This window comes from Diuraphis noxia, unplaced genomic scaffold, assembly GCF_037042655.1.
Source record: "Diuraphis noxia isolate RWA-SAM2 unplaced genomic scaffold, SU_Dnox_SAM2 contig0004, whole genome shotgun sequence".
NCBI classification, from domain to species: Eukaryota; Metazoa; Arthropoda; class Insecta; order Hemiptera; family Aphididae; genus Diuraphis; species Diuraphis noxia.
Window position 1 is genome coordinate 64,152,898 of NW_028301714.1, and position 14,990 is coordinate 64,167,887.

Genomic DNA, 14,990 nt, shown 5'->3' on the forward strand with positions numbered 1-14,990 from the left:
TCATTGTAGCTACATTTTCAATATGACAAGTGGATTTTATATAAACCGAACTAAAGGAATTATTAAATATGAATTGATAAAATTCACTTTATTCTTATACTCGTTATATTTTCGTTATCTTAATGCTTTCAGATGTCTAACATAAGAATTCTGAAATTTTGAAATACACCTTCTTTTAAACAAATTACTTTAAATCAAAGTATATTGTATAATTAATTTTATTTGAAATTAAATGGTAAAAATTCTTAGAAGGTTATAGGTAACCATGACGACGAAAGTCTTACAAAAAATCCAACAGAAACGAAATCTTGCATCCAGTCCGTTCACATTTTTAAACCAATTATATTATAATACCTACTATATTATTATGGAATAATCTAGAAACTTTTAGTGGGGGATAGACGAACATTCGTGGTTTTCTGAACGCAAAAAGAAAAACGAATAGTTTTTCAGCCATCGTTTCGGCCGAGACGATATGGCGTCAAACTAACTCTCGGAATGGTCAAAAACTCAAAACCGATAAATTTGCTATCCGGGTGCAGTCCCACAGCCGTCATATACATATATATGTAAAGAATATATAATTCTTTAAACTGTATTTTACCGCGCTCTGCACGGTTAGTGCGATTATAAAGTGATGAGTGATAAGAATAATAATGATAAGTATTAAGTAAGTTATGATAAACAAAATTAATTGTAATAACAAAGAGGTAATATTATAATGAAATATGTAATACCTAGTAAGTAGCTTAGGAATTAACATTTTATTGAATAACAAACATTTATTGTCGTTTCTTTATGTTTAGGTAAGTTCTGTATATAATATAAACATTATGTAATAATAATAAATAAAATCTTTATGTTTAGAGCAACACACTATTGGTTTGATTTGTTTGTGGTCAATTCCTGAAAAAAATAAAATAAAAGTCTTATACATGCATATTACAATTTAATATGCATGTATATGTGTAGAGTTTGTTTTTGACTAACCAAACCTTATCGATATTGACATCGTGTTTATACGTTGGTATGTGTGAACCGGTGAGTGCATGTACCAAGAAAACGTTCTCGTGATAGTTGATTACGACTTGTATAAAATATACATAATGTATAATACGCACCGTATACAGTACCGACGGGAATTTGTGTTGCTAATTGTGTTAGCTTCGTGAAAAACTGGAAATATTTTTACGGTCAATCGTCCTGTATACTATTATTATATTTAACACGTGTGTGGTGGTGAATAACGAGGAGGTTGAGGAGGTTTTCGTGAAGTCGTGTACCGACTCGTTTAAAATACACATAGTGTATTGCATACAGGACATACCACCGATATTTCGCGTTGCTATCTGTATGGGACACGTGAATAACCAGAAATAATTGTACGTTCAATCACTCTGTATAATATAATCATATTGCGCAAAGGTGTGCTGCTAATTCGTGTGGCAATATATATAGTATTATTATACGAAGAAAATCCGGCGCGGCGGCGCCCGTTCTTTTTTGTTCGGCATAGACGCCGCAACTCCGCTTTCATTTCTGCCGAGGAAACAACCAAGTCTAGCCAACTGGCAGACGTGATGGCGACTAGGACCTTCCGCGGCGTACGTTTTTATTTTATTTTTACTATCATTATTATTATTATTGTAATACTTGCAGTGCTTTATTTGTTCTATAGAACGCGCTAGTGTATGCTTGCGAGCCCTCGTGTTCGATCTCAAATCAATACTGACCGCCAAAGTCCTCTGCTACAGTACATAATTAAATATCATTAAATTGTCGGGTGATATTTTTTAGTGAACCGTACACGACAAAAAATCTCATATATAATCAAAATAAGCGGCATTAAAATAATAATACGATATAACATCGTCGGTGGTGGGCACGGGAAATTTCAAAACAAAATTAAATTGAGAGAGCTATATTGGTACGGATCCGTGGTCTTTCTCACTGGAAATATTTAGTTAACCCGAAGATAATAACAATCTACAGATGGCCGGATTCGAATCAATCATAAAATTATATAATTTGTACAGTTACATGAATAGTGAAGAGAACAAACAGTATTATTGTGATCCATTAATTAGGTATTTCTGTTATGACTAAAATTTATCTTATTGGTACTTAAGATCTAAATTTACAATCATCTCCTATATTTATAAAAAATTACGTTTGTTCGGAGAAAATATTATATAAATGTTCTCGTGTTGTTCGGTGGAATAATAATTGTAACATTAATTTCCACGAGAATGAAAGTAACAATAAAATATATTATTACAAAACGAATTCGGACATAATGCTCAAGTTATCTCGGAATATTTCATGAGTTATAGCTGGTATTTCTATATTATGATGGAAATATCGCGTGAATGCCTCAAAAACACGTATGTTTTGTTTTATTAACGAATAGTCACAAAACGTTTAGTTTGTCCTATTATATCTCTGATGGAATAATATTGTTAATTTCCCCCAATTTCCCTGGTACAGTTCACGACGTGATTAAAGTTTTTGCAAACACGAATTCGGTGTTTTCATCGCCTGTGTCGAGTGGGTCTCACCGCCAATAGAGAATCGAACAGCCGCGCACGCTGCTACAACTTACTTTAGTGCGGTCGTTAGCCCGAACGAAGGCGTGCTTGAGACGCGTAAAATGCATCCGTCGACGAGTAATTATTATAGTTATTATATTATTATATTATAATACAGTCCACGAGTCGTTCGCGTGTATAGTGCTAAGCTGCAGTTGTTTGTAGTGTGCCGTAAAACATTTTGGCGATCCGTAACCGTAATAATAATAATAATAATATAACTCGCGCACAGCATCGCTACAGCCGACAACTGCGCCTCCACTGTCGTGCGTTGAACTTTCCATAGTAGTAACTACCGTTATTATTGTTCACGGTCGTTTTTGGTATACGGTTGGTCACACAATCGAGTCACCATCCGTGTATCATATAATATCATAATATTGTATATACATAATGCATAATATTACATAGGTACGGATACACGTATTGGCTAAACTTGGCTATATGTTTGAAGGTTTTATTCGCATCGGTCGATCACGTATCGCGGTCACGGCGCGCGTGCATATTAGACTACGACAATCATGCGAGCTCCAGCAGGGAAGTGTGACCTTGTTTCCCGAACTATGATGTGCAATGTGCATGGGACGAATGGCGATATATTTCGTTTTTATCAAGACATAAAACAATTTAAACTTTATGGTAAATAGACGGTGACAAATAACAAAAATGTCGAAGCTCCTCGTACGGATACAAAAATAAACCTGTGCGTAAAAAAGTTTAGATATGCTTTTTGTATCAAACGATATGCTTTTGAAAAGTGAATACACTCATAATCTGTTTATATATTACATAATATATACATAGCATACGATCGAATATCACTGATATCACCGAACATAATATTTTAATAATGATACAATATTGTACTATATAATATGATTATATTTATTTTATTATCCAGCCATCTATGAAGGGTTATGAGGAAAGAGTCACGATAACGTAACGTGCATAAACTTAGAAAAATGAAAAATAGTTTTACTGTAACTACCTATTATGTTCTCTAATCAACATTTTAAATAATAAATACGACAAAAACTGAATTCACATATTAAAATATGACTTTAAGAATTTTACTGTGATTAAAGTTATCTTTTCCCTGGCTTATGAAATATAAGTACATCTAAATGAAATATATTTTTATAAAAAGACTGCAAATGTGCCGTCAATAATACGAAGAACCGTCAAAAAATAAATGCTTATTTAATATCATATTACTACCAAAGAAATTAATAAATTAATAGACATACTTGTGTGGCACTCGTGTAGCTATATTGCATAACCAATGCGCCGTGTTACATTAATTAATTTAATATTTTTGTTCAATAAAAATAAATAAATAAAAGTCCAATATAGTAACAAAATGTAAGTTTTTAAATACATTTATTCCAAGTAAATATATACCGAATATTTGTATGGTTCCTAATATTCCTAAATGTAAGGACAAATTTATAGTCGTTTACGACAAAAATGTGTGAATTTTTCACTAAAATAATTCGCTACATTAACAGCTATAACACGTATCTCATTTTTGTTACTTCTCAGGAGAGACAATAAACTAAATAAGTTAGTAATTTATACTTAATTGACCAGATTCAAGATTTATTCTGTTAATCTAAGTAGTTTTACAACGTTTTTTTTTTAACTAATAGTGAAAAAAGTTGTATTATTTACTGAAAAATCCACTTACGTGTAATTAGCCACATCACAATAAGATACGTGGTATTTCAATTTAGAAATACGTGTTATTATAAAAAAAAAATCCCTGAATTATCATAAAATAATAATGTGAAGACCACGTAAGTAAAAGAGAGAAAAATATTTTGCTGAAGTTTAAAAAAAATATAAAAGATGAATTATCATAACTTTACTTTTCAAGACAGTTACAATGTTTTAACAAAATAATAACAAAAAAGTATCAATACATTTTATAGAATCTATTCCAGTCTTTGGATTTATTTGGTACAATTTAAGGATTAAGCTTAAATATTATACTTAAAATAGCTAAAAAACTTTTATAAAAAAGTTAGGTAATAGGTTTATATTAAATTCCCTTCATTGCATGACTTTTTAAAATCAAAACAAATTATTATTTTTAAATTACTTTATACTCATTTAGTTTGAGAAAAATAACTAAAAAATTAATTTTTATTTTTTTAAGACTCAAATTTAAACTTAAGTTCATGTTGCATATTTGCAACTATATGTATACGAAGTACCAATATAATTTCTAAATAGCACTGTATAGTACTGAACTCAATTTTTTTTTTTAAATTTTTGCTCTGTAACAACACAAAATTTGAAATGCAGTCTCTTATAGAAATTAAAGAAAATAAATACTATTATCTTTATTTTAAAAATATATGAAAATAGCTACTAAATGTTAATAAATATCTTTGAAAGGAATAAAGAATAATACATAATAATAGAAAAACAATATCATATATTTTATACTTTACATGAATGTGAAAACAATTTATTTATATGATGTCAACAAAAAATTAATAAACAATTTTATAAACAATAAACATTATATGTAAGTAACAATTTATTAGTAAAGAAAAATTCAATAAGTAAAATCAAATCTTTGAATAAAAAAAAAAAATAATACAAAACAACTAATAGAAAAACAATATTATAATATGTATATAAATGTGAAAAATCTTTTTGAAGTCATTAAATCAACAAATAGAAATATGTTTGTTTAACAGTTTTCTGTATAATAAAAATTATTATGTAGTAATAAATTGGTATTTGGTTTCTTTTGTGATTATGAATAAATAAATAAATGATATTTAACAAAACAATTTTTGTTCTTATTAAAACATAAACTCTTTTTGCACTTTTCTTTTTGAACAGTGAACAAAACTAAAACCTTTACAATTTGACCAATTGCATCTTTGTCTTGTTTTATTCCATTCTGGCCAGTGACTTACATGATCAAACCTTTTACTATCTGGAATATGATTAACAGTTCTAACTCTTTTTCGATCAGAAATATTAGGTGATGTATCAGGGCTTTTTAAAGGCGTTCCTCTTGTAGGAGTAATTATTTTACCAGTTGTGCACAAAGAAGTGCCTAGATCTTCTCTAAATTAAGAAAGAGACATTGGCTTTCCTTCTAACTTCTTTTGTTCAAATACTTTTTTATATAGAATCCAAGAATTAACAATAGTTACATCCAATAGATGATAAAATAAACGCATATACCTCTTTATGGTCCTCATTTTTATTTTGTACCTACCAATATTTACATCTAGTAGGTCAACACCACCCATATGTTTATTATATACAATGATAGAATTTGGACACATGCAATTTTAGCTGACTTCTTTTGTGTTTTAGAAAATCGTTTTACTTCATTTTTTGGTTGTTCCCCAACATATGTAGAGAGTAATGAAACTAATTTGTTGTCTTTCCAAACAACTGCACTTATTTTTGTGCCTTGTATTTTTGTTGTGCATTCAACTGATGTTCCTCTATCACTTTTCATAACTTCTTTTTCCGAAGGAAATGGTACATTTTGTAATCGATTCCTGCGTACTGTACCTAATGAAAATATACCCCTACTTTTTAAATATATCATTAGGGGCAATGAAGTACAATAGTTGTCAAAATATACTTTATGATTACAATTTGATGGTATTATTCTAGAACTATGTTAGAACTTGGCCTTAAATCTGGTTCTTTATCTAACCTGTTTTCAACATTATTTTCTTGGCCACTATAAATCTCTATATCATATGCAAATCCAGATACACCAGCTAATACTAATAGTTTATATCCCCATTTATGAGGCTTTATGGGGATATATTGTTTTAAAAAATGTCTGACTTTTGTAGCACAAAGTTGTTCATCTACTGACAATGACTCTTCAATGGGTATTGATTGGTATCTCTTTCTAAGAGTTTCAAGTATAGGTCTTATTCTATATAATCTATCATGTCCTGCTTAGTTTGGTGGAATATAATTATTATTATCAGCAAAATGAAGGAATTGGCGAAAAAACAATATCATGTCATGGTTGGTTTTATAACTGAGTTTCCTAAATTGGATGACCAATATTGACGAATATTGGGAACATGTGAAATAGAAGTCATTATACAAATGCCAAGATACTTTTTTAAATCAGTTTCAGTTATATTGAATGGTTTACTAGGATCTTTTAAAACACTATACTTAGTAGTTTGTTCACAAATATGATTCATAAGATCTGAAGTGAAAAAGTAACCTAAAAAAGGCGGGTAAGTCGTGGATGTCGCTCTGCTGTACAGTAGGTTACAAGTGGGTTACCGTAATGGATGGAATTAAATTTGAAACCAATGATATTATATCATTGTATACGAAAAACGATTTTGAGCGAAGACGGTTTATCTGTCTAGAATATATTATAGATTATTAAAATTTTTCAAATCTTAGATTTAAAAAGAAAACTTTTTATGAATTTCTAATTTAAAATAATTTGCGAATTTTCGTGATTTTCGTGATTTTTACACATGTTGTCAAAACTCAAACTTTGAATGCTTATAAAAAAAAAAATTGTGACTAAGCATTTCTTTTATTTTTAAACTGCTATTGTAACAATATGTTAAGAGCCTTATATTAAATTTTCAAGCCTTTCTGCCAAACAAATACATTTTTATCGATATTAATTTTAAAAAAACTAATAATGATCGAAAATTTCAAATGCCTATGAATAGTTCAACTTAAGTCGAAAATTTATGAAAATTGTATGGTGGATAGAATATACTTATATAAATATTCGGTGAAAATTTGGTCATTTGTTTTAATGTTACATCAAAAACCAAAATCGATTTTGTCGAAAAATTAGTGTGCGTAAAATTTCCCGTTTTCCCCTTAAATGTTAGTTTGTTTTTCTCGATTATTTAGAAAAATATTAAAAATTTTTTGCTTTTGACCCTTCAAAGTACAAACCAGATACACTTTCTGATTGACCGAGGACTGAAGTCGAAAATCGAAGCACTTATTTACTGCCCCAAAACGTGATGATAGACACATACAAAAAAAAAAAAAAAACACACATCATGGTAAAATCAATACATTCATCGCTCCGCTCAGAATCTAAAATCTAGTGGTGTTGCTAAGTTCAAAAAAGTTTCTGATAATTCTAAATTTTTAGTAAATTCAACATTTGTGGGATCAATAAATGTGGTTTTTTTCAAAATGACCTTTTTAATAGGATAAAAATTTTGTTTTTTTTTTTATTATTTGATATAACTTTTAGTGCTGGGTTGATGCTAGATGATGATGAAATTGTTTTATCATTTTGAGTAGATTACTGACCGGTATTTTTAGTCACTTGTATAGCAGGAGATGAATGAACAGGTTGTAGATTTGATATAGATTATGAATTTTCAAAAGAAGAAGCAGGAGGAACATTAATAATGATAGGATTATTTTGAATATTTTGTTGATTTACCTCTAATACTGGAACCATTATATCATTATCAACACATGGCCAATTTATGTCTAGAAAATCGTTATCATCCATATCTAAACAATTCAAATTGTCATCAATACAAATTTCGTCAACATCCCCATCTTCTGGTTCATCTTCAGATCCACTAGGTAAATCCAAAAACAAAAGATTTTCTATTGAACTATCAGACAGTTTTTTGGCCATTACAAACAATTATTTTGTTATTATTATAATAAGAAAAGGTCCAAAAAATAGTATAAAAACAAAATTTATAAAGGAAAATAAATTATAAACACAATTTATAAACGAAACAATTATTGAACGCAACTAGAAGAAATTTTTTTCATTAGTCTGATAACAAAAGTAACGTAGAAAACATACAATAATAACAGCTGTTTTCAGACTATGCTACTACACACGACTGCCAACTTTTATACACTAAATAAATACATAAATATTGTCATATTATTGAAAAACTAAGTTTATACCAATACTGTGATGTATGTAGATTAGTAATATACATATTTTATGCAATACAATGTATGCCCAACGTATTAAATATCCACATATATGTGTTGTAGCAGATCTGCTACTATATGCAGTAAATACTATTATAGGTTTGGGTAAAATCAAATTTAAAAATAATATTATGTAAAACCACGTATCTCAGTGAATAAACAAAATCTTAAGATTGTTTTAAAAAATATGACTAACCTATGGGTAGTTAATACGTTATAATAACAATTAAATGCTTTATTTCAGTACTTGAAACATTAAAAATATAAGTTATTAAATTATTCAAAGTCAAAAGGCAATGAAATGTTTTGTTAATGTACATAGTGTATACCTACAAATTACAATGAAGTTTATATAAATTGTATATACGTGTAATAACACGTATCTAAATTATGCAAAATGTTAACTGAGTTTAGGAATATTAAATAAGTTAATAATCAATAACAAATTAATAATATATTAATAACGCAGATATTTTAAGGAACGTTCTACATCCACCGTGTAAAATTTGTCAAATACGTGTTATCACAGGAAAATTTACGATACGTGCTTTCACTGAAATCACTTTTGGCGGGAAACTAATGATTCTATAACGTGCATGATAACAAACAATTTTATGCGCAAGGAGGTTTCAAATATTTTGGTATATAAATCTCATTTTGCCCAAAATGAGATACGTATTGTTGCTGCTGTTGGTGTCGTATTTATGAAAACAAAAAATGTTGATAGTAAATAATTAAATATCCATACTATTTTTATTATAATTGAATATTCATTAAAAACTATTGAATAAAATAATGACAATCTATAATTTTATATTTAGAGGACGAGGTGGCCGAGCGGTCTAACACGTCAGCTGTGACTCAGCCAGACCGGGTTCGATCCTCGACATTTTTCTCCGGGCAAGTCACGGTGTCCAGAGAACAAGTGCCGCCATCCCCCACTCTGGGGCATGACAGAAACCTACGGGTGCCCCAATAAAAATTCTGCCAAAACTCACCCACGTGTAACACACCTTACCGTTCCATAAACCTACAGTACCACCCACTTCCCAATGGCCTTAGTTGCCGTGGGATAATTGATAAAAAAAAAAAATTATATTTAACCACAGTTCAGTGAATGTTAAAACATATAGAAAAGTAAAAATATTAAAAATATATTTAAGGTATTAATTGTATTTAGACGTTTTGTTTTACTACTAGCCATAGTTTGATTGATTAATTAAAAATGCAAAAATGTTATCCTGTGTTAGACATGACGTATTTTGATATGACGTAATATTTTATATATTTAACAACAGTTTACAATAATATTATTCATATTTTTTAAATCTATAAACTTTATTTATGATCAAAACATTAAAGTAAATCAGAATATATAAATTAAGATTAAAAATAAATTGTCTTTTATAAAAATAAAGTGACACTTTATTTAGAATACCTACTAGTAAAATATATTTTATAGGTAGTCAAATATTGAAATAAAATAAAGAAATATTTAAATTTTAATATTTTATATAGAGCTTGGATTTATCTCACAAACTGATCCAATAATATACAATATTATACTCCCATACCTAATATAATAAACGTACTTTACTCACCATGTTTCGTTATTCAAATATCATCAACGCATTTTTCAAATCTGCAACAAAATATTATACATTACAATCAATAATAATATAATCTTTTGAATATTTTGATGGTTGTATAAAAAGGTGATTATATATTGAATTTTTTTTTTCATTTCAGAATAGAATTGATTTTTCTTTGTTTTGTACTAAAGTTTGAAGTGCGTAGAAAATGAGTCAGTTTCATCTGTGAAATATATCATTAAGTTTTTAGTTTTTTTTTAGTTTTTGTCTTTATATAATTATATACTAGCTGATCTCCGTGCACTTCGCGGCCCGTTAAAAATACCAATTCTATATGATCCAAAGTTTGTGTTTAATCCGCCGTTTAATACCCGGCTATTAATGCAAAATAAATAATGTGAAATAATTAATTAATAATTATATGATTCACAACCTTAGATTTGAAACCAATATTACAATATACAACAGTATTTAATATTTAGTATATATTTTGGTGGAAAGATGGTAACACTATTGTATTTTTAGTATGGTTATCCTCTTACCCCCGCAACTTTATTGTACAAAATGTATGCCAAAAATCTGCTCCACAATGTACTTTTTCATTAAAAAAAAAAAAAATCAAGAAGATATATTAAGTAGTTCCAGAGTTTACCCCATACTAAGATTTTCATTTCATATTTATATAGTTAGATTTGCATGTGCAATTCAAAATTACTCCGTTGAAAAATTGGTGTGAAATTAAGTAAATGCCGTTTGAAATGGATACGAGGTACTTCAGAAATGCAGCATCCAGTCAATTGTAATAAATTACTATAGTGTCCGTGTGAGAATAAAATTAAAATTTTAGTAACCTAGCTGATTTATGTTGAACAGTTGTCAGTCATGACAAAATTCGCAACATTTTTTTCACTTCTTTTTATCCAACATTATTCTGGTTATACATTACGATGGAGTGGATGAACAGGTACGAATACAAAATAAGTGGAAATTGGACATTGTCTAATGTGACAGGTGTAGTATTGGATTAAAGGAATTCAAACCAGAAAGAACGATTCCGATTCACCGATGGTCACTCTGTCGTTATAACCGACCGACCTCTCCTGGCAATACATAATTCATTGAAACGATCCACAGGAAGTGTCATGAAGGGTATGGACGTGTTGGCATAAATTTTTCCGGCTGTCAAACAGTCTGCGTCTGTAATACCTACTAGGATGGATGTCCGGCTCGGTTTCCATGTTTTTGAAACTTTGAATATATACGATACGGTCCTTACTGCTTCCCATTTATTTTGTAGTGTTATAAGAACTTTATTTTATGATTGTTTTTGAACGATTTTTTTACGCAATGACTTCCGACATACAGTACTATAAATCTATTCTCCTTCAATCTTTACCAACCATTTTTTTTTTTAATGAGATAGTGGAAATTGATGGATGAATCGTTATTAAGCGAAGACCGAATACTACAGGCTGAAGTGTTTTTGATCTACACAAGATAAAAAAAAAAGTTTGTTTTATATTATTGATTTTCCATGATATTCTTTTTCTATCTAGTTAAATGATTGATTGATAAAATAAAATAGTAATATTTTATTTATTATTATTGTTATTATTATTACTATAGGTTTGGTGGTTAGTACATTTTTTCATGTTTGTGTGTTGGGAGGGCGGGTTATAGCACATTTTTTAATAACTGCATTATTGAAGAAAACAAGGGCTGAGTAGTGAGTATGTTTAGTGAATAATTTTGTATAAAAAATATAATTTTTACATAATTTTACGTGCATTATTGGTATCACTTTAAGCTATTAAATAATTATGATTATATCTACTTGTAAAAATGTTATTTAATCATATGCATTTAAAATTTTAACAAATACATAATTATCAAAGAAGATAAATTTTGATTCATGCGTTTATTGTGGAATCCACTTCAGAATTAAATACATTTTAATATAATAAAGACTGCAAGAAGAATATCAAATTAGGAATTACCAATCACCTTTTTGAAACTCTTAACTCTTAGGGGTTAAATATAAAACAATGGTACTGTACATTTAATGGGATAAATAATATAATTGGTATAATTTTGTACATAAATATTTTTATCCTTTATAAACACTATAAATATTGTAATTAAATATTATTAAAAACAAACATATTGCACCTTGGATTCTATTGATTGCTTTTAACTTCTAATAAAAAAAAAATTATCAAGAATTATTATTTTTGAATGTAATTTTAACATAAAATTTATTGAAATGATTTTATTTATATTCTACATACTCTTATTTTTATTACCAAAACATGCAATTTATTCCTTACATTTAAAACATGTAATATGAGATGGTTTATGAAGAATTAAACTTATTAAAGTATTTTTTAAAAAAAAAATATGCCTTAACTATCGGGGTTATTGGCGTTTTAAAATACATATTATAGTTTATTTAAATTGTACAGAATAAAAAGTTGTAAATAGGCGATTAATATGATACAGTAAGTTTAAGAGAAATATTATGTTTAACATTTTATATGATATTCTAAGTATTGATGTTATATTTTATGAAGAAGGTTGGTCTCTTTGAGAAATTCTAGATAAGATGATGTTCTATCTTCGTTTGGTATTAGTGTTTCACACAGATACTGTTAGAGAGCATCAGTTTGTGTCTGGCGTCTTTTGTGAGGAGGCATTCAGTTAAAAGATGTTTTACTGTGATCGTGGTGTTACATGAGGTGCATATCCATTGTTACTTTTTATTCATTAAGTGCTCATGAGTGTATAATGTGTGGCCAATTCGTGGTTTTTATTAAAGTATTATTTTTTAGTGTTTGATCACATAAAAACGTACAGATTAGGTTTAAGAATAATCTTATGAACTTAAAACATATATGAAGACTATATGCATAAATGTTTTACTAATGAATTAAATTTACATCGTGCATCTTTATTTTTTATGAAATATGTGTCAAAACTTCAGATCTAATTAAGCAGTATGCCAATAATGTCATAGCTTACAAAAAAATATACACATAATACGATTCATACTAATTCATGTTTTGCGAATGAATTAGTGTTTCGTATTTTTAACAATGAAATTTATAGTATTATATTGTAACATAGTATTTACAATAATTATTTTACAACATGACCTGTAGTGCGATAAATATTGAAAACTATATTTATACACATGGACAGGATATTCTGAAATTGTATACAACTTGAACCAACTTTTAAAGTTTTTGTATTATTAACAATACACGTCATAAAGAATATACGGCACTTACATAACTTGATAAAAATAAAAAAGTTTAAAAAGGATTAAGTGTAAGTGTATGTCTTCAAGATGAAAAACGAAAAATCACCACAAAATCTTTTTATATGAGTGTGAATTTCAAAAAAAAAAAAAAAAAATAATGTAATATAATGTATGTAATTTTTCTAAAACGACACTTCTGTAATCAATTTAGAACTTTCTTCTGAACATCATTTTATTATACAGTTTTGATTTTTCCAATAAAAAAGTCACCATTCATTTATTTCACCTACGCCGTCAAAAATTACATTTTAGATACAATAAATAAGTATTACATTTTTGGGCAACAATAAAAGAGGTATAAAAAGAACATTCTATTTTTTTCTTAAAAAATTTAGCATTGTTAAAAATGTCAGAAAAAAGTTTTCGAGTCACTTCAATTTACAACCAATATTAGATCAAATTTAGTAAATACAAAAAGTTATTTAAGTCATTATTTATTTTAAATCATTTCTATGGCATGTACAATATCAAAACTAATATAAACTAAATATTATGAAATATGATGTAATTGAAGTAATAATAATTATTATCACTCAATTTGTTTTTAACTTAAAGTCAATCGATGATATTGCAGTACCTACGTGTTATTATCATTAACAACGAAATAGTTGACCGGGATAAAATAATAATTAAATGTTTTTAAATCTTTTAGACATAATGTTATTATCCACTAATAGTTAGAGACACGTGACTGTCGCGATTAATGTCATTTTTGTAATAATTTAAAGTGAAGCATAATCTAAAGCTCTTGTCAGAAACTAATAATATTATTTTAGATATTATTGTGAGACAAAACGATTAAATAAACGACACAACCAATTTCAATCATTTGACCTCATCGTCATCAACATGTGAATGTTACATGTCTTAATGATGTACAGAAAAATGTGGGAGACAGATTGTCATAACCACTATCTAATAACGTTTTTTTGCACATTTATTATTAAAATATAAACAGTGATAATTTATTATTGTTAACACACACTTGAAAAGTATGCTAAATATAATGAAAGAGTTAATCTTTAACGCGAGATTAACACTGAATATATATAACATTATAATTCATCATAAAAGGTACGTTAACTGTTATGTAAAAAGTATGAAAAAAATAAGTATTTACAGGATATTAAACAAATTGTTTTTACGAGTTGAAAAAGTATACAAAAACACTATTGATTAAATATTAACAATTATATTACTATACTATGAAATGAATAATATTTATTTTGTATGTTTATATATATGTATTATTCATAATATTATTTTCATCCCTTCCTTGTCGGTATTTTAATTATTTACTGTAAACTGATTTAAACTGGTCATAACAAAATGTCGAAATATATGGCAAGATATCAATTGTTGTTTTGTATCTAGTTCGGTAGACTGTACAGTTATGATATGTATATAATTTTGTCTTTCGACAGAATGAATTATTACTGATTTACTATGAACACAGAAATTTATGGATTTCGGAAACGTAATGGCGATACACATAGGGTGAAGAATATATCGCTTATATGTAAATGTTAGGAAATA

The 14,990-nt window shown here is 28.0% G+C and overlaps 1 protein-coding gene across 3 annotated transcripts in view; it reads right to left on the reverse strand.

Annotated features, from left to right (window-relative positions):
• Positions 1-14,990, reverse strand: part of LOC107163023 (uncharacterized) — a 319,729-nt gene that overhangs the window by 177,772 nt on the left and 126,967 nt on the right. For 2 of the 3 annotated variants that reach the window (XM_089225839.1, XM_089225837.1), the window contains exon 3: positions 10,145-10,185. The gene's annotated coding sequence lies outside the window, so the exon portion shown is untranslated. Of the gene's footprint in view, positions 1-10,135; positions 10,186-14,990 lie in introns of all 3 variants that reach the window. The other variant, XM_089225838.1, reaches the window with a different exon arrangement.